The sequence below is a fragment of the Pristiophorus japonicus genome, unplaced genomic scaffold, assembly GCF_044704955.1.
Source record: "Pristiophorus japonicus isolate sPriJap1 unplaced genomic scaffold, sPriJap1.hap1 HAP1_SCAFFOLD_298, whole genome shotgun sequence".
Taxonomy (NCBI): Eukaryota; Metazoa; Chordata; class Chondrichthyes; family Pristiophoridae; genus Pristiophorus; species Pristiophorus japonicus.
In genome coordinates, this window is record NW_027252757.1 from 23,782 (window position 1) to 45,468 (window position 21,687).

Consider the following 21,687-nt stretch of genomic DNA (forward strand, 5'->3'; position numbering starts at 1 on the left):
CCATATTTTTGAAAGAATATACTTGCTTTGGAGGCAGTTCAGAGAAGGTTCCTAAGTTGATTTCGGAGATGAGGTGTTGACTTATGAGGAACGTTTGAGGAGCTTGGGCCTCTACTCATTGGAATTCAGAAGAATGAGAGGTGATCTTATCGAAACGTATAAGGTTTTGAAGCGCCTTGACAAGGTCGATGCAGAGAGGATGTTTCCACTGATAGGGGAGACTAGAACTAGGGAGCATAATCTTAGAATAAGGGACCTCCCATTTAAAACTGAGATGAGGAAAAATTTCTTCTCCCAGAGCATTGTAAATCTGTGGAATTCACTGCCTCAGAGAGCTGTGCAAGCTGGGTCATTGAATAACTTGAAGAGATAGACAGTTTCTTAACCGATAATGGATTAAAGGGTTATGGGGAGTGGGCAGGGAGGTGGACCCGAGTCCTATTAAGCCATGATCCTATTAAATGGCAGAGCAGGCTCGATGGGCCGTATGACCTACTCGAGCTCCTATTTCTTATGTTCTTATGTTACCCTCCCCTTAAGTGCTGACTCTGGCTGGATGCAGTTCCACTCACTGGTTCCCCTCTCCTCCCCTGAAGGTGCTGACTCTGGCTGGATTCAATTCCAGACACTAACATCATTCACTTTGTTCCTGCACCAAGATGGCTGCGCATGCGCTGTGCTACTCACTGAATCAAGATGGTGGAGCGCTGAACCTGCCTTCCTGTACGAAGATGGCCGTCATTAACCTGGGCCTGTGACCGCCGATATTCCGGTTACTGTTCCGGGCTTGCGGCGGGCACCAGTTGTTTATGAAGCCTCTCTGACTACCCGCTAAAAAGGACACTTCTGAGGAGCCCATCCAAATCTTGTCTCCTCCGCCATTACACGCACCGCGCATGCTCCAAACACAGCCAGGGCCCACGCCTGCGCATCGAGTTCCTGTAGTCTGGGTGCGGCACATTCTCCCCCGCGGAGCATGCTGGATACATAAGACCATGAGGCATAGGAGCAGGAGTGGCCACCTGGCCCCCCGGCCCCCCCCCGAGCCTGCTCCCTATTCAATAAGATTTGATGGAACAGTCTAGAGGGAGCTTTACTCTGTATCTAACCCGTGCTGTACCTGTTCTGCAGTGTTTGATGGGACAGCATACAGGGAGATTAACTCTGTACCTAATCAAAGCAGTACCTAACCTGGGAGTGCTTGGGACAGGCTAGAGGAAGATTTAATCTTTATGTAACCCGTGCTGCATCTGCCTGGGAATGTCCGGTGAGACAGCATCTAACCTGTGTTGCATCTGCCCTGGGAATCGTTAATGGGACAGTGTAGGAGGAGCTTCACTCTTTATCCAACCAATGCAGTATCTACTCTGGAATGCTTGGGGCAGGGTAGGGGGAGATATACACCGTATCTAACCTGTGTTGTGCCTGCCCTTGAAATGTATGGTGGGACAGTGTTGAGGAAGCTTTACTCGGTATCTAAGCAAGGCAAGTATATCCTTCCTGAGATAAGGAGACCAAAACTGTGCACAGTACTGCAAGTGTGGTCTCAACAAGGCCCTGTACAAATGTAGAGTGAGATTTGAGAGGGTTACCCTTTATCTAAATTAAGCTGTACTTGCCCTAGGAGTGTTTATTTGGAAAGTGTAGAAGGAGCTTTACTTCGTATCTCACCAATGCAGTACCTACCCTGGGAGTGTTTGATGGTACAGTGTAGATGGAGCTTTACTTGTATCTGAGTCAGGATAAGTCGGTAATTTTTCTATTAGCAAACTAGCTCCAGCATTGTCATAGGCATCAGTGCTCAGTCCTCAATCTATATTAATGACTTGGATGAAGGGACCGAGTGTAATCTAGCAAGGTTTGCTGATGATACAATGATGGGTGGGAAAGAAACATGTGAAGAGGACACAATAATCTGCAAAGGGATATAGACAGGCTAAGTGAGTGGGCAAAAATTTGGCAGATGGAGTGTAATGTGGGAACATGTGAGGTTATCCACTGGGGCAGAAAAAATAGAAAAACAAATTATAATTTAAATGGAGAAAAATTGCAAAGTGCTGCAATACAGTCACAACTTGGGGTCCTTGTGCATGAAACACAAAAAGTTAGTATGTAGGTACAGCAAGTAATCAGGAAGACAAATGGAATCTTGGCCTTTATTGCAAGGTGGATAGAGTATAAATGCAGGGAAGTCCTGCTACAACTGTACAGGATATTGGTGAGGCCACACCTAGAGTACTGCATACAGTTTTGGTCTCTCTATTTAATGAAGGATATACTTGCTTTGGAGGCTGTTCAGAGAAGGTTCACTAGGTTGATTCTGGAGATGAGGGGGTTGACTTATGAAGATAGGTTGGGCCTGTACCCATTGGAGTTCAGAAGAATGAGCGGTGATCTTATTGAAACATATAAGATAATCAGGGGGCTCGACAAGGTGAATGCAGAGAGGATGTTTGCACTTATAGGGAAAACTAAAACTAGGGGACATAGTCTCAGAATAAGAGGCCACCCATTTAAAACTGAAATGAGATGGAATTTCTTCTGAGAGTTGTAAATCTATGGAATTTCTGCCCCAGAGAGCTGTGGAGGCTGGGCCATTGAATATATTAAAGACATAGATGGACAGAATTTTGAGGGATAAGAGAATAAAGTGTTATGGGAAGCGGGCACGGACCTGGAGTTGAGCCCAAGATCAGATCAGCCATGCTTTTATTAAATGGCAGAGTGGGCTCGAGGTACCATGTGGCCTGCTCCTGCTCCTATTTCTTATATTATAATCTACCCTGTGTTGTACCTGCCCTGGGGTTGTCTGTTGGGACAGTGTAGAGAGAGCTTTACTCTGTATCTAATCCGTGCTGTACCTGCCCTGGGATTGTATGTTGGGACAATGCAGAGAGAGAGATTACTCTGTATTTATCCCGTGCTGTACTTGCCCTGGGAGTGTTTGATGGGACTGTGTAGATGGAGCATTATTCCGGATCTAACCAATTCTGTATCTACCCTGGAATGCTTTGGACAGTGTACAGGGAGAAATATTCCATACCTAACCAGTGTTGTACCTGCCCTTGGAATGTCTGGTGGGACAGTGTTGAGGGAGATTTACTCAATATTTAAACCATGTTGTACCTGTTCTGGGAGTGTTTGATGCGGCAGAGTAGAGGGAGCTTTACTCTATATCTATCCCATGCTGTAGTTGCCTTGGGAGTGTTTGATGTGACAATGTAAAGGAAGATTTATTCTGTACCTCTCTTGGAGTGTTTTATGGGTCAGTGTAGAGGGAGCTTTATTCTGTTTCTAACCAATGCAGTATCTACTCTAGAATGCTTGTGACAGGGTAGAGGGAGATATACTCCATATCTAGCCTGTGTTGTACCTGCCCATGGAATGTCTGGTGGGACAATGTTAAGGGAGCTTTACTCTATATCTAAGCAAGGCAAGTATATCCTTCCTTAGATAAGGCGACCAAAGCTGTGCACAGTACTCCAGGTGTGGTCTCACCAAGGCCCTGTACAATTATAGAGTGAGGTTTGAGAGGGTTACCCTTTATCTAAATTATGCTGTACTTGCCCTAGGAGTGTTTATTTGGAAAGTGTAGAGGGAGCTTTACTCTGTATCTAATCAAAGCAGTACCTGCCCTGGGAGTGCTTGATGGGACAGTGTAGAGGAAACTTTACTCTGTATCTAACCTGTGCAGTCCCTGCTATGGGAATGTCCAGTGGGAAAGTGTATAGCGATCCTCACTGTGTATCTAACCTGTGCTGTACCTGCCCTGGGAGTGTTTCATGGGACAGTGTAGAGGGAGCTTCACTCTTTTTCTAGCCCGTGCTGTACCTGCCTTGGGAGTGTTTGATGGGGCAGTGGAGATGGAGCTTAACTTTGTATCTGAGTCGGGATAAATGGATCATTTTTCTATTGGCAAACAGTGACTAGTGGGGTGCCACAGGGATCGGTGCTGGATCTTCAACTATTTACAATCTATATTAATGTCCTGGATGAAGGGACCAAGTGTAATGCAGCCAAGTTTGCTGATGATACAAAGATGGGTGGGAAAGCAAATAGTGAGGACACAAAAAATTTGCAAAGGGATATAGACAGGCTAAGTGAGTGGGCAAAATGTTGGCAGATGGTGTACAATGTGGGAAAATGTGAGGTTATTTACCTTGGCAGATAAGATAGAAAAGCAAATTATAATATAAATGGAGAAAAATTGCAAAGTGCTACAGTGCAGTGGGACCTGGGGGTCCTTGTGCATGAAACACAAAAAGTTAGTATGCAGGTATGGCAATAATCAGGAAGGCAAATGGAATGTTGGCCTTTATTGCAAGGTGGATAGAGTATAAATGCAGGGAGGTCCTGCTACAACTGTACAGGATATTGGTGAGGCCACACCTAGAGTACTGCATACAGTTTTGGTCTCTCTATTTAATGAAGGATATACTTGCTTTGGAGGCTGTTCAGAGAAGGTTCACTAGATTGATTCTGGAGATGAGGCGGTTGACTTATGAAGATAGGTTGGGCATATATGATAATGAGGGGGCTCGACAAGGTGGATACAGAGAGGATATTTCCATTCATAGGGGAAACCAAAACCAGGGGACAGGGTCTCCAAATAAGAGGCCACCCATTTCTTCTCTGAGGGTTGTAAATCTTTGGAATTCTCTGCCCCAGAGAGCTGTGGAGGCTGGGTTATTGAATAAATTTAAGGCAGAAATAGACAGATTTTTGATCGATAAGGGAATAAATGGTTATGGGGAGCAGGCAGGGAAGTGAAGCTGAGTCCATGATCAAATCAGCCAGGATTCTATTAAATGGCGGAGCAAGCTCGAGGGGCCAAGTGGCCTATTCCTGCCCTTGGAATGTCAGGTGAGACAATATTAAGGGAGCTTTACTCTGTATCTAAGCAAGGCAAGTATATCCTTCCTTAGAAAAGGAGACCAAAACTCTGCACAGTACTCCAGATGTGGTCTCATCAAGGCCCTGTACAATTGTAGAGTGAAGTTAGAGAGAGAATTATATTGTATCGTAATTGTGCTGTACCTGCCCTAGGAGTGTTTATTTGGACAGTGTAGAGGGAGCTTTACTTGGTATCTAACCAATGCAGTACCTGTTCTGTGAGTGTTTGATGGAAAGTGTAGTGGGAGAAGTTACTCTGCATTTAACCCGTGCTGGAGCTGCCCTGTGACTTTTGATGGGACTGTTCAGAGAGAGTTTTATGCTGGACTTAACCTGTACTGTACCTGCCCTGGGAGAGTTTGATGGGACAGTGTAGAGGGAGCTTTACTCTGTATCTAATCCGTGTGTGACTGCCCTGTGAGTGTTTGGGATACTGTAGACTGAGATTTACTCTGTATCAACCCTGGTAGTGTTTGGGACATGATGGAATGGGATTTACTTTGTATCAAACTCTTGCAGTACCGGTAGTCCTGACATCAGTAGTCAGGAAAATGCTAAAATCTATTATTAAGTACGTAGTAACAGGGCATTTCGGAATTAATAACAGGATTGGGTGGAATTAACACGGATTTATGAAAGGGAAATTGTCCTTGAAAATCTGTTAACATTTTTTGTGGTAGATAGCAGGATAGATAAGGGGGAAACCACTGGATGTGGTATATTTAGATTTACAGAAGGAATTCAATGAGGTGCCACACAAGAGATTATTAAACAAAGTTATGGCTCATGGGATTGGGTGTGAAATACTTGCAAGGATTAAGAATTGGAAAACAGAGAGGAGGAATAAACAGGTCATTTTTGGGTTGGCAGGCTGTAACTGGTAGGGTCCGAGCATCCCTTGGGAGCACCGAAGCAAGCCTCCCATGCTGTACCATCACTCGAGTTTGAATAAAGGAGCTAAGGTCACACTTACTCATGTCTACACTACTCAGTTACATTGCTTTATTATGAACATAAAAACTGGCAATGAGATAACGAACAATCACACGAAAATGCAGAGAACTGTTGGTATCCTGGAGAAATTCTCAGAAGGGGACGATTGGGAGGCCTTCGTGGAGCAACTCGACCATTATTTCGTGGCCAACGAGCTAGAAGGGGATGAGAATGCTGCCAAACAAAGGGTGATCCTCCTCACCGTCTGTGGGTCAACAACCTATAGCCTCATGAAGAATCTTCTAGCTCTGGTGAAACCAACAACCACATTGTATGAAGAACTGTGTACGCTGGTCCAGGAGCACCTAAATCTGAAGGAAAGCGTTCTGATGGCAAAGTATCGATTTTACACATATCAACGGTCTGAAGGCCAGGAAGTGGTGAGCTACGTCTAAGGCGCCTTGCAGGATATTGTGAATTCGATGGATTCCTTGAGCAAATGCTAAGAGACTTCTTTGAGGTTTGGCATTGGCCACGAGGTTATCCTTCGCAAACTATTGACTGTTGAAACACCGAACCTGAGCAAAGCCATAACGATAGCCCAGGCATTTATGTTCACCTGTGATAACATGAAACAAATTTTGCAACATAGAGGTTTTGGCAAGTACTGTACACAAAGTAATGTCGTTTTCAGACAGGAATGCAAACGGCAGAACGTACACACCTGCAGCTGCACGACCTCAGATGACCCAGAGTCTACCATCAAATGTTAATGCACGGCAGTTAACACCTTGTTGGCGCTGTGGAGGTGATCATCGAGCCCATCAATGCCGCTTCAAACACTATGCTGTGGAACAATGGGACACCTCCAGCGAATGTGCAGACGAGCTGCGAACCCTGCTAACCACCACGTTGCAGAGGTCCATGGTGGATCAGGCTAAACTAGAGATTCGAACCGAGGAGGCAGAAGTGTACGGGGTACACACCTTCACCACGAAATGTCCACCGATCATGCTAAAAGTCGAACTGGATGGATTTCTAGTATCCATGGAACGGGACATGGGTGCGAGCCAGTCTATCATGAGCAAAAAGGTCTTCGACACCCTGTGGTGCAACAAGGCACACAGGCCCAAACTTAGCTCCATTCATACCAAGCTAAGAACTTACACTAAAGAGCTGATCCCTGTAATTGGCAGCGCAGCAGTAAAAGTCTCCTATGATGGAGCAGTGCATGAACTCCCACTATGGATTGTAGCAGGAGATGGGCCCACACTGTTCGGCAGAAGCTGGCTGTGAAAAATCCATTGGAACTGGGATGACATCCGAGCGCTCTCGTCCGTTGACTATGCCTCATGTGGCCAGGTTCTGAGCAAGTTCCCGTTGTTGTTTGAGGCAGGCATCGGAAGTTTCTCAGGGGCGAAGGTGCAGATCCACTTGGTTCCCGATATATGACCCATCCACCACAAGGCACGAGCGGTGTCATATATGATGTGAGAGAAAGTGGAAATTGAGCTGGACAGGCTGCAGCGAGAAGGCATCATCGCCACGGTGGAGGTCAACGAGTGGGCCAGTCCGATTGTTCCAGTTCTCAAAGGCAATATCATGGTCAGAATTTGTGGGGGCTATAAAGTAATGATTAACTGTTTTTCGCTACAAGAGCAGTACTCGCTACCCAAGGCAGACGACCTATTTGCGGCTCTGGCTGGAGGAAAGACGTTCACCAAGTTGGATCTGACCACGGCCTACATGATGCAGGAGCTGGCAGAATATTCGAAAGGTGTCACCTGCATCAACACACACAAAGGTCTGTTCACCTACAATAGAGGCTTGTTTGGGATTCGATCAGCCGCGGAAATTTTTCAAAGGAACATGGAGAGCCTGCTAAAGTTGGTTCTGTGCACCGTGGTTTTCCAGGATGACATACTGGTCACAGGTCGGGATACCATCGAACACTTGAAGAACCTGGAAGAGTTTCTAAGTCAGCTAGACCGCTTGGGACTCAGGTTGAAACACTCGAAATGTGTTTTTTCTGGCACCAGAGGTCGAGTTCTTTGGGAGAAAAATCATGGAGGCCATTAAGAATGCACCGAGACCACAGAATGCGACAGAGCTGTGTCATTCCTGGGACTCCTCAACTATTTGATAATTTCCTACCTGGGTTAAGCACCTTGCTAGAACCCATACATGTGCTGCTACGCAAGTGAGATGACTGGGTATGGGGGAAATCACAAGAGGCTGCTTTTGAGAAAGCAAGAAAACTGTTATGTTCCAACAAACTGCTTGTTCTGTATAACCCATGTAAACATTTACTGCTAGCTTGCGATGTATCTTCGTATGGGGTCGAGAGTGTGTTACAGCAAGTAAACAAATCAGGAACATTGCAACCAGTCGCCTATGCATCTAGGAGTCTGTCCAAGGCCGAAAGGGCCTACAGCAGGATTGAAAAAGAAGCTCTGGCATGCATTTACGGGGTGAAAAAAATGCACCCGTATCTGTTTGGTCTCAAGTTTGATTTAGAAACCGACCATAAGCCGCTTATATCGCTACTCTCAGAAAACAAAGGGATTAATACCAAAGCCTCTGCCCGCATCCAAAGATGGGCGCTTACGCTGTCTGCATATAACTATGTAATCCGCCACAGACCAGGCACAGAGAACTGTGCTGATGCTCTGTCGGCTACCATTGCCCACCACTGGGGTGGAAATGGCACTGCCTGCAGACTTGCTCTGGGTGATGGATGCATTCGAAAATGAAAAGCCAGGATCCTTTACTGTCCCTTGTAAAAAAAACTGTGTCCTCCATGGGAGCTGGTCCAGCATCCCAGCGGAGATGCGTGAAGAGGTCACGCTGTTCCAGCGGCGCAAAGATGAAATGTCCATACAGGCGGACTGTCTTTTATGGGGCAATCACGTAGTTTTGCCTAAGAAAGGCAGGGAAACATTCATACGCGACCTACACAGTACCCATCCAGGCATAGTAATGATGAAAGCAATAGCCAGATCCCATGTGTGGTGGCCCAGCATTGACTCAGATTTGGAGTCATGCGTGCACCAATGCAACACTTGCTCTCAACTGAGCAATGCACCCAGGGAGACAGTTTGTGGTCATGGCCCTCTAAACCGTGGTCTAGGATCCACGATGACTTTGCGGGCCCGTTTCTAGGCAAAATGTTTTTGGTGGTTGTGGATGCTTATTTAAAATGGATTGAGTGTGTAATAATGTCTGTAAGCATGTCCACTGTCACCATTGAAAGCCTATGAGTCATGTTTGCCACGCAATGCCTGCCTGATGTCCTTTTCAGCGACAATGGGCCGTGCTTCACCAATGCTGAATTCAAGGAATTCATGACCCACAATGGGATCAAGCATGTCACATCTGCCCCGTTCAAGCCCACATCCAAAGGCCAGGCAGAACGGGCAGTCCAAACCATCACGAAAAGCTTGAAACATGTGTCGGAAGGCTCCCTGCAGACCCACCTGTCCCGAATCCTGCTCAGCTACTGCACCAGACCCCACTCACTCACCAGGGTTTCCCCATCCGAGCTGCTCATGAAAAGGGCGCTCAAAACAAGGCTCTCGCTTGTCCACCCTGATCTCCATGATCACGTCAAGGACAGGCGGCATCGACAAAGCATGTACCATGATCGCGCAAACTTGTCACGCAATATTGGAGTTAATGACCCTGTATTTTTATTCAGCTATGGACATGATCCCTAATGGTTTGCTGGCACTGTCATAGCCAAAGAAGGGAGTCGGGTGTTTCAGGTCAAACTTGCTAATGGACTAACTTGCAGAAAGCATTTGGACCAAACCAAACTGCGATTCACAGACAGCCATGAGCAACCTGAAAAGGCCACCACCAACTTCGGCCCTCCAACACACACACAAGTGGCAACTGACATCACGGTTGACCACAAAGCTGAACTCACCATCCCCAGCAGCCCAGCAAGGCCAGCTGCCCAGCGAAGAACAAACCAACTCACCCACACCTGCATTTGTACTGAGACGATCGACAAGGGAGCAAAAAACCCCAGATCGTCTCACCCTGTAAATAAGTGTACTATTGACTTTGGGAGGGAGTGATGTTATGTATGCAACCTGTATCATACCACCATCAGAGGGCATACCTGTTGGAGTCCTAATGGATCCCAACATCCCTTGGGAGCACTATATATAAGCAGGCCTCTCATGCTGTGCCATCACTCTGGAGTTTGAATAAAGGAGCTAAGGTCACACTTACTCATGTCTACAGTACTCAGTTATATTGCTTTATTATGAACATAACAACATTGGCCTTTATTACAAGAGGATTTGAGTATAAGAGTAAAGATGTCTTACTGCAATTATACAGGGCCCTGGTGAGACCGCACCTGGAGTATTATGCACAGTTTTGGTCTCCTTACCTAAGGAAAGATAAACTTGCTATAAAGGGAGTGCAAAGAAGGCTCACCAGACTGATTCCTGGGATGGGGGTATTGTCCTATGAGAGATTGAGTAGACTAGGCCTATATTCTCTAGCATTTAATGAGAGGCAATGCCCACATCCCATGAACTAATTTTAAAAAGAGATGAGTGAGGTGTTTAAATTTGATCAAGGACACCAGACAAATTATTAGAGACACTCACTGTCCTTCAGGACCTGTGTCCAGGGGAGAAGCTGATGGGTTTATCCGATCATCTTTGGGTTAAATGTTGTGCTCATCGAGCTGAGCACCTCATGCCAGCATCAAACTCTCTCCAGTCGGGCACAGTACGGCTTAGATACAGAGTGAACCCATCAGTCACTCCCCAACACAGATAGTGAGGGACAGGGAGTGTCCGGGACAATAACATTTCTCACTCAATAAGATACAAATTGATCCTGTACCTCTCCCCATTAATCCTGGGCTCCACACGGGTCAAATCCTGCTCCTGTTTCCCTTCCTGCAACAGCACTGAGCTCAACCCAGCCCATAATGAGCAGGGCTCAGGGAAGGTGGTTGCTAGGTACTGCAGTGAAGTCATAAAGCAGGGCCATTCAGCCCGGTGGGTCCTCTCCTTGTCCCTTTAAAGGTGGAGAGCTGGGACATCCTGTCTCAACACACATCCCCCTGTTCATACTGAGAATCCCCGGGGAAGGCCCAAGGCCCAGAGTGGAACATAACCAAGAGGGAAAGAGGAGGAAAGAAGGGGAGGTAAATCAAGGAGTCGGGACTGAGGGCCACCAAGCTTCAGTTTTGGAGCCTATAGACTTCCGGAGGGGAAGAGTGAGTTCTATAGTTTCAGGATCCAGGAAGAGAACAAGGAACAGATGGGAAACTGGTGTGGATTCCAGCACAGTGAGGATGTAGGGGGAGGGAGATTGTGTCGGGCCATGTATTAGGGGTGTAAGAGGGACAAGAGAGGAAAGGACAGAGGAGCAATTACTGCAGCAGTGTCCATCAATAGTGAGAGAGAGAAGGTGGGGGTCAGAGTGGGCCCTGGACAGGCCGGTAAATTGTTTGTTTGTTGTGACCAGCTTTCCTTCTGTCACAAATAGCCTCCTGTAGCCCAGTGACACAAACAGCCTATTAAACGCCACCAATGTCCTTTGGTCTTGTGAGGTCTCCCTTTGTGAAACATCGGTTGTTGTTAAAGCTTCTCATTCTGACTCGCTCACTGTCCGTTTTATTCCATGGGCTTCATCTTTGCTGGTATTGGTAACACGCCCGGGATCACGAAACACAAAACCCAGTCTGTTAATTGTTTCCAGCTACTGGACTTAGCGTATGCCCCACAGCATCTCTTCCACGTTCAATGTATGAATAGAGCATCACACCTGCAAAACTGGTTTAAGTTTATATCCACGCAGCAAATATATTTGAGAAAAGCCTGTCGGCCGATGAGGCATTGTTCAGGTGCCAGTATGCTGCTGGTTTGCCCGGCACTTTGCCTGTAATGGAAAATAACTGAACATTTCTCCCTTTGCTGTAATTAAATGTGTCTTTTAATAAGCCTCACGTCCTTGCTCATGTCTGCTGAAATTGTGTAGAAAGGGGATGTGTGAAGTGATGGTTTTTGTATGGAGATGTGAAGCAAGAAAACGCTATCTGTGTATGGCAGCTTCACAGCCTTGTGGTCACAGGCAGAACAATGCAGCGATATCCTTCTGGTTATTGTTTGAGCAGGGTCAGTTCATGAATGCTCAAGCTAAGAGGTGGCAGGGATTGGGAGCAGCGCCAGTAAATACAATCGAATAACTTTTGCTGAATGTGGCCCATGCCAAGTGCCAGGATATTGGATCAGGCCCACCACAGAAAATGAGTTTGACACCCTGAGGTAGACAATGTCAACCGGATTCCCCCATCCACCAACCTAACAACTTCTTTACAAACTCAAGCTAGTTTGTAAGACATGACCATGTTTACCAGAATCCATGTTCAGTATCTCTAATGGCCCCTTCCCTTTCCCCATGATCAAAAACAGCATCTCTCAGGATCCCTTCAAGCACCTTCCCGATGATCGAGGTCATGTTGATGGGCCTTTAGTTCCTGAGCTCAGACTTGTGCCCAATTTGGAAAATGGGAACTACGCGTGCTGGCTTCCAATCTCAGAACAATCCCTGACTCTACTAAGCTGTTGAGAAATATGGGCAAGGGGCTGACAGAGCACCCGTCCCATCTCTTTAAACACCCTTGGGTGGATATCATCCGCACCTTACATACGTCAAGATTAACCTGCACGGCGACTTTGCTGTTAGTGATGAGAGATGAGAGAGACCAAAGTGCCATTTGCCCCTCTCAGTGTGACCCTGAAGGACTGCGTCCAAACTGAAGTTCTCCCCCAATACGATCCCCTCCCTCCTCCCCCGCAGATTGTCCTCTCTGAGCTCCAGCCAGCTGATGCTAAACACTCAGATGGGAAAGACAAAAATCTACAGCAATGTGTTGAAAGCAACACTCATTTATTTGATTATCCCAAATATTAACCTCCAGTCCAGTTAGAGGAGTTATCAGCGGAAACAAACCCAACTGTCAGAATGAACACGATTTAGTCCTGGATGTAATTAACAGCAGCAATAACAGCAGATTCCAACCACTATAGTCACTTGTGAACTCGCTGGTGTGTCAACAGGTGGGATGACTGAATGAATCCCTTCCCACTCTCAGAACAGGTGAACGGCCTCTCCCCAGTGTGAATTTGCTGGTGTCTCAGCAGGCTGGATAACTGTGTGAATCCCATCCCACACACAGAGCAGAGGAACGGTCTCTCCCCAGTGTGAACTCGCTGGTGTGTCAGCAGGTTGGATAACCGAGTAAATCCCTTCCCACACTCAGAGCAGAGGAACAGTCTCTCCCCAGTGTGAACTCGCTGGTGTGCCAGCAGGTTGGATGACTGAATAAATCCCTTCCCACACTCAGAGCAGAGGAACAGTCTCTCCCCAGTGTGAACTCGCTGGTGTGCCAGCAGGTTGGATAACTGAGCGAATCCCATCCCACAATCGGAGCAGGTGAACGGCCTCTCCCCAGTGTGAATTCGCCGATGTGTTTCCAGCTGGGACGGGTAGTTGAAACGTTTCCCACAGTCCCCACATTTACATAGTTTCTCCCCAGTGTGACTGCACTTGTGTCCCTCCAGGTTGGATGATAGGCTGAAGCCTTGTCCACACACAGAGCACGTGTGCAGTTTCTCCCCGCTGTGAACGGTGCTTTTTGCTTCCATGGTCAAAGGCCGATGATATTCCGTTCCCGGTGAATCGAGTGACTCTGTCAGGTCTTACTGTGATGTTTAGTTTGAGCCTCCGGTCGACAAATCCTCCCCTTTTAATACCCTGTAAAGTGAATTTCAAACAGGAAAAAGGGAGGATGAGAAGGAACCCACAAAAACATAAAGACAGGTTGTGAAATTGAACTTAGTGAACCGGGTCATTTGTGGGGCCGGCACTAGAAACTGTGACCATGAAAGTTGCCAGTTTGTGGTAAAATCCAAATGGTTCATTAATATCTTTTAGGAAAGGGAACCCACCTCCATTGACAGTTCCACATGGGGAATTGTTGGTCCCACTGGGCCCAGAAGTACTGGGGGTGAAACCCAGCAGCTTCTCCTCCACCTCCACTCCAGCTCAAACTGATGCAACAAACAGACCCACACAGGAGGCCAGGTATCCAAAGCGTCTTTGTTACATTTGTAGCATAGGTGAGCGGCGATCTTCTCTAAATTGCCCTAGATGTGGAGACTTGAGAGTCTAGATTTTGCTTTGTACCAGAATCCAGGTCACCGATTGGAGCATGGGCAGGACCATTGGAATGTCCCAGGTACAGCAAGCAGCAGAGAAGCGGTGAGGTTGGGGTGGAGTAGCGGTGAGAGTTTGGGGCAGAGGGATTGGGGCCAAGGAGAGGCGAGAGTTCAGATTGGAGAGATTGGGCCCACGAGAGGCGAGAGTTCGGGGCGGAGAGATTGGGTCCCACGAGAGGCGAGATTTCGTGGCCCGGAAGAGGCGAGGGTCCAGGGGCAGCACGGGCCAGCCCACACTGCGATCTGTGGGCAGTAGGAGTATGTGCGCCAGGTCTGTGCAGCAGAGCTTGGTCTACAGTTGTCTTAGTTAACCCTTTCCACTGGACCAAGACCTAGCTCTCTCCAGCCCGTGTGGTGGTCGGTGTGCAGCAGCCAACCACGTTAAAAGAATCCACGCACAGACACCTTCCATCCTTCAATATGGAGTTCTGTACCTGGAATATCAGCTCCCATATTGAAACACCTTTGAACTCATCCCTTTTTGGTGTGGAAGCGGGTCATCCTCGACACAAGGGACTACCTAATTCTATACTATGCAGGAGGCCAGGGAGCGACTTCCGCATCCAGCGTCCACCCTGACACAGAGCGGCTGGGAATTTCTGAGCCTGCTGTATAAATGGAAGTTTTGTTTTTCTGGTTTGGGGGAGGATCTACCCTCAGGGTTTGCTGGTGCCGGGCCCGGCGGCTCTGACTCGGGGACTGAGAGCCGCACTCGGTGTTGCCCGGGGCCCGGGAGCCGCACTCGGTGTTGCCCGGGGCCCGGGAGCCGCACTCGGTGTTGCCCGGGGCCCGAGAGCCGCACTCAGTGTTGCCCGGGGCCCGAGAGCCGCACTCGGTGTTGCCCGGGGCCCGAGAGCCGCACTCGGTGTTGCCCGGGGCCCGAGAGCCGCACTCGGTGTTGCCCGGGGCCCGAGAGCCGCACTCGGTGTTGCCCGGGGCCCGAGAGCCGCACTCTGTGTTGCCCGGGGCCCGAGAGCTGCACTCGGTGTTGCCCGGGGCCCGAGAGCCGCACTCGGTGTTGCCCGGGGCCCAGGAGCCGCACTCGGTGTTGCCCGGGGCCCAGGAGCCGCACTCGGTGTTGCCCGGGGCCCGAGAGCCGCACTCGGTGTTGCCCGGGGCCCGAGAGCCGCACTCGGTGTTGCCCGGGGCCCGAGAGCCGCACTCGGTGTTGCCCGGGGCCCGAGAGCCGCACTCGGTGTTGCCCGGGGCCCGAGAGCCGCACTCGGTGTTGCCCGGGGCCCGGGAGCCGCACTCGGTGTTGCCCGGGGCCCGAGAGCCGCACTCGGTGTTGCCCGGGGACTGAGAGCTGCACTCGGTGTTGCCCGGGTCCTGAGAGCCGCACTCGGTGTTGCCCGGGGTCCGAGAAACATGGAAACATAGAAAATAGGTGCAGGTGTAGGCCATTTGGCCCTTCGAGCCGACACCATCATTCAATATCATGGTTGATCATTCACCTCAGTACCCCTTTCCTGCTTTCTCCTTTAGCCGTAAGGGCCATATCTAACTCTCTCTTGAATATATCCAATGAACTGGCATCAACAACTCTCTGAGTGAAGAAGTTTCTCCTCATCTCAGTCCTAAATGGGTTACCCCTTATCCTTTGACTATGTCCCCTGGTTCTGGACTTCCCCAACATTGGGAACATTCTTCCTGCATCTAACCTTTCCAGCCCTGTCAGAATTTTATATGTTTCTATGAGATCCCCTCTCATCCTTCTAAACTCCAGTGAATACAGGCCCAGTCGATCCAGTCTTTCCTCATATATCAGTCCTGCCATCCCGGGAATCAGTCTGGTGAACCTTCGCTGCACTCCCTCAATAGCAAGAACGTCCTTCCTCAGATTAGGAGACCAAAACTGAACACAATATTTCAGGTGAGGCCTCACTAAGGCCCTGTACAACTACAGTAAGACCGCCCTGCTCCTATACTCAAATTGCCTAGCTATGAAGGCCAACATATCATTTGCCTTCATCACCACCTGCTGTACCTGCATGCCAACTTTCAGTGACTGATGTACCATGACACCCAGGTCTCGTTGCACCGCCCCTTTTTCTAATCTGCCGCCATTCAGATAATATTCTGCCTTCGTATTTTTGCCACCAACGTGGATAACCTCACATTTATCCACATTATACTGCATCTGCCAGGCATTTTCCCACTCACCAAAATGTCCAATTCACCCTGCAGCCTTTTCGCGTCCTCACAGCTCACACTGCCACCCAGCTTAGTGTCATCTGCAAACTTGGTGATATTACACTCAATTCCCTCATCCAAATCATTAATGCATGTTGAAAATAGCTGGGGTCCCAGCACTGAGCCTTGCAGCACCCCACTAGTCACTGCCTGCCATTCTGAAAAGGACCCGTTTATCCTGACTCTCTGCTTTCTGTCTGCCAACCAGTTCTCTATCCACGTCAGTACATTACCCCCAATACCATGTGCTTTAATTTTGCACACCGATCTCTTGTGTGGGACCTTGACAAAAGCCACACTTGGCATTGCCCGGCGCCTGAGAGCCACACTTGGTGTTGACCGGGGCCTGAGAGCCGCACTCGGTGTTGCCTGGGGCCTGAGAGCCGTACCTGGTGTTGCCCGGCGCCTGAGAGCCGCACTCGGTGTTGTCCGGCGCCTGAGAGCCGCACTCGGTGTTGTCCGGCGCCTGAGAGCCGCACTCGGTGTTGCCTAAGGCACCGAGAATCGCACTCGGTGTTGCCTAGGGCCTGAGAGCCACACTCGGTGTTGCTGACGCCACGCTCACTCTGCTCAGTCCCTGGGAGCTGCTCCACACAGGGAGGTGCTCTCCAGGGACTAGCCCTTCCCGTGCGCTGCCACCCTGCTGATAAAGATAGAGTGTATTCCCCAGGCGGAGCACTCTGGGTAAGATCATCCGCCATTGTTTGGGAGTGGTACAGCACAGGAGGCCATTTGGCCTATCGTGTCTATGCCGGCTATTTGGTTGAGCTGTTCACTGTGTCTCACTCCTCTGCTCTTTACCCATTGCTCGGTATATTTTTCCCTTCAAGTATTTATCCAATTCCATTTTGAAAGTTACTATTGAATCTGCTTCCACCAGCCTTTCAGACAGTGCATTCCAGATCATAAAAATCCGCTGGGTAACAACTAACCTCTAATTCTTTTGCCAATCATCGGAAGTCTGACTCCTCTCGTTACCTACCCTAATGTCACTGGAAACACTTTCTCCATATTTACCCTGTCTAAATTGTTCATAATTTTGTACATTTCCATCAAATCTCCTTTTACCCTTTCCTGCTCTCTGGAGAAAACTTCACCAGTCTCTCCACATAACGGAAGTCCCTCATCTCTGGCACCGTTCCTTCTGCACCCTCTCGAAAAGCTTGGCATCATTCCGAAAGTTTGGAGCCCAAACTTGAACACAATACTCCAGCTGAGGCCTAGCCAGTGTTTTATAAAGATTTAGAAAACTAAACATCAAATGCTGATATTTCTCTGATGCGGTTTAAAGGGCGAGGTCCATCCTGTCACTTGGATGTGTCAATAAGACTGTGAACCTAAAGAAGCTCATTTGCAGTGGAGAGCCAGACTCATGCTGTGTAACTGGGCGCAAACACTCCCGCACAGCCTAGACATCACTTCTTCCCATTTGGCATGTAAGTAATGTGTTATTTGCAACAATTCGTTTGATTTGATTTCAAATAGTTTAGTATATAAATTGAATCATGCTTCTATGATTTTTTTTCCCAAACTCACATTCAAGGCCTCAATTTTTCTCTTCGTCTGTGTACAGTCACAGGATTCCAACCCTGGGACTGTACATAGGGATTCTAACCCTGGGACTGTACATGGGGATTCCAACCCTGGGACTGTACATGGGGATTCTAACCCTGGGACTGTACATGGGGATTCTAACCCAAGGAGTAAACAGTTCTGGGGCTTCTCTGTTACAGTTGTGTGAGACGTAAACCGTAAGGTCGGCACTAAGCAGCGCCTTTGGGAGAGACGGTGAGAAATCCGTGGTGTGAAGAGTGAGAATAAAATATCTGTGTCAGGACTTCACCCACGAAGACCCAGTTGGAAACAGAGACTGACATCGCTCACTTTGTCCCTGCACCAAGATGGCTACGCATGCGCTGTGCTACTCACAGAATCAAGATGGCGGAGCACTGAACCTGCCTTCCTGCATCAAGATGGCCGCTGCTAGCCTGGGCCTGTGACCGGGGGAAAGCCTCGAAGTTGTAACCGCCGATATTCCGGTTATTATTCGGGGCTTGCGACGGGCAGCAGTTGTTTATGAAGCCTCCCCGGCTACCCGCTGGTCCATTACTGCCCTCCGCTCCGCTGAAAATGAACGCTTTTGCGGAACACACATTTCGTGCGTGTGTCCTCCGCCATTACACGCACCACGCATGCTCCAAACCCAACCAGGACCCGCGCCTGCGCACTGAACTCCTCTAGTCTGGGTGCGGCACATTCTCTCCCGTCCGGCATGCTGGGTAAATATCCTGCCATTGAAGGGCATTAGTGAATAGTACAGTATTTACTGGCATTGCATTGGGCACTGAACCATGTTCATTCTGCCAGTTATTTTTTGTTTCTGATGATCTTAATAATCCCTATACCCGAGCTGGAGATTGATGTTGTGTATAAATATTGAATAAATCAGCTTGCTTCAAACACAGTGTGTCAAATATTTGATTTCTCCATAATAAGAGGAGACCAATTAATGTTCTGTTACTGACTGTTCCATTTTGGGCCTTTTCTTACTCTAGATTACTTCACTTCTCACTCAGTTCATCATTTAACACTTCAAATCCCAAGGTTGTTCTGTTTGAGTGTTCTTGTGGGTGTCATAGACTGAACATGGTGTGTCTCACTTTACACTCATCTGACGTTCCTTTCAACCAACCATTGAAAGAACTATCTTGCTTAAGACCGAAAATCTATTATTTTGTATATTGTTTAACACTTTTTGAATGTGATTACTGCATGTAATAGTCTTTGAAATGTCTGATCTTTGTAATTGTTTTTGCTGATTTTGATAGTTTTGTTGATATAATTACTTGTTACTAACATACCTTGCAGTATTTCTTGCATCAAGATAATTGTTTAAATACTTCCATTATCAGGTCTTTAGATCCTCCACTGATCCCTGTCAACAATCCTTGGTTAGGGGCTGGCGTTTGGGTTCAGGTTTAGGGTTAGTGGTTGCAGTTATTTGTTAGAAATGGGCTTAGTGGTTGGGGTAGTCAATAGGATATTAGGCAGCTGGGCATCCCTGGCCCAAGATCACCATAAGTGGAGGAAGAGCATCGAGGAGGGCGCTGAACATCTTGTGTCTTGTCACCGAGCATGCAGAAAACAAGCACAGGCAGTGGAAGGCGCATGTGGCAAACCATCCCACCCACCCTTTCCTTCAACGACTGTCTGTCTCACCTGTGACAGCAACTGCAATTCCCAGATCGGACTGTACAGTCACCTGAGAACTCACTTTTAGAGTGTAAGTAAGTCTTCCTCGATTTCGAGGGATTGTATATGATGATGATGATGGAGGCTTAGGAGATAGTGATTAACTTAGAAAGCATTATTGACAATATAAGTGTCAGTGGACTGCCCTTTTCCATTTCATGCTTTTAACCTCATGCAGACGAGTCACAAAACAGCCTCATAAACTGTTCATTCAAGGAACCTACATTCCTGCAAGCCTCATTTCCTCCCTTCTTACGCATCTCGACAAATCTCACCGAACATTTAATTAGGGACATTAGATTTTGGGATTTTGGAACAAGAACAGATGGATACATTTGTTGTGCTGGTTACAGCTGATTATCAGCCTGTCTGAAAAGTGCTTCTGACAATGACCTATCACCAAATTGGCAGAAAAAATAGAAAAGCAAATTATAATTTAAATGGAGAAAAATTGCAAAGTGCTGCAGTACAGAGGAATCTGGGGGTCCTTGTGCATGAAATACAAAATGTTAGTATGCAGATACAGCAAGTGATCAGGAAGGCAAATGGAATGTTGGCCTTTATTGCAAGGGGGTTAGAGTATAAACGCAGAGAAGTCCTGTTACAAATGTACAGGGTATTGATGAGGCCAAACCTAGAGTACTGTGTACAGTTTTGGTCTTGTATTTAAGGAGGGATACACTTGCATTGGAGGCAGTTCAGACAAAGTTCACTAGGTTGATTCCAGAGATGAGGGGGTTGACTTATGAAGATAGGTTGAGTAGGTTGGGCCTATACTCATTGGAGTTCAGAAGAATGAGAGGTGATTTATTGAGACATATAGGATAATGAGGGGGTTCGACAATATGGATAGAGAGAGGATATTTCCACTCATCGGGGAAACTAAAACTAGGGGGCATAGTCTCAGAATAAGGGGCCGCCCATTTAAAACTGAGATGAGGAGGAATTTCTTCTATCAGAGGGTTGTAAACCTGTGGAATTCTCTGCCCAGAGAGCTGTGGAGCCTAGGTCATTGAATATATTTAAGGTGGAGATAGACAGACTTTTGAGTGAAGGGAATAAAGGGTTATGCAGAGCGGGCAGGGAAGTGGAGCTGAGTCCATGATCAGATCAGCCATGATCTTATTGAATGGCAGAGCAGGCTCGAGGGGCCAGGTGGCTGATTCCTGCTCCTATTTATTATGTGCTTGCACCAGGCCCCATCAGTTGCCATGTGATTCCACCGTCATATCTTCATCCATTACTCAATTTTTGCCCTCACTCGAGCTGGTTTCACCACCATGAGCATTCCCTACACTGAGGCTCTCTAATTCCTGAGTAGAACATAGATGCTGGCATGGACTGGTTATTCCAAATGGCCTGATTCCGTGCCATATATCCTATGTAAATTTGTAGTTTCAGTGCAAATGGACCCTGGGTTTGGTGCTTCCATGTAAGTGGTCCAAGGATTTAGTGTCACACTATAAGTGGTCCCTGGATTTGGTGTCACAATGTAAGTGGTCCCTGGATTTGGTGTCACAATGTAAGTGGTCCCTGGATTTGGTGTCATAATGCACGTAGTCTCTGGATTTGGTGTCAAAAGCACCTCATCACTGGGATCGAGGGCAAATCTGCAGCTCAGCAATGCAGTCAGTACAGAATGAGCCCACTCAAATCTATTCCCAATTAACACACCCCACATTAATTCACCAGTAATAGCCCAGTGCCCGCAAGTAACTGTAGCCCCGCATCTAACTTCGTTGAAACAAACAATTCTAAACATTTTAAAGGGAAAATAAACCCAATCACAGCTCAACAAAGGTGATTAATGGGCAGTAAGTCCCCATCACTCAAAACCTCCTTCACCCCTACTCTCCAACTCCCTCTCTACATACACCTCCTTCACCTCTACTCTCCAACTTCCTCTCAACATACACCTCCTTCACCCCTACTCTCCAACTCCCTCTCTGCATACACTTCCTTCACTCCAACTCTCCAATCCATAAGAACATAAGAACATAAGAATTAGTAACAGGAGTAGGCCATCTAGCCCCTCGAGCCTGCTCCGCCATTCAAGATCATGGCTGATCTGACCGTGGACTCAGCTCCACTTACCCGCCCGCTCCCCAGAACCCTTAATTCCCTTATTGGTTAAAAATCTATCACTGACTTGAATACATTCAAT

General features: G+C 47.8%; 1 pseudogene; it reads right to left on the minus strand.

Annotated features, from left to right (window-relative positions):
• LOC139248864 (zinc finger protein 135-like) overlaps positions 1-18,442 on the minus strand; it is a 40,195-nt pseudogene extending 21,753 nt beyond the window's left edge.
• Positions 18,443-21,687: the final 3,245 nt, after the last annotated feature.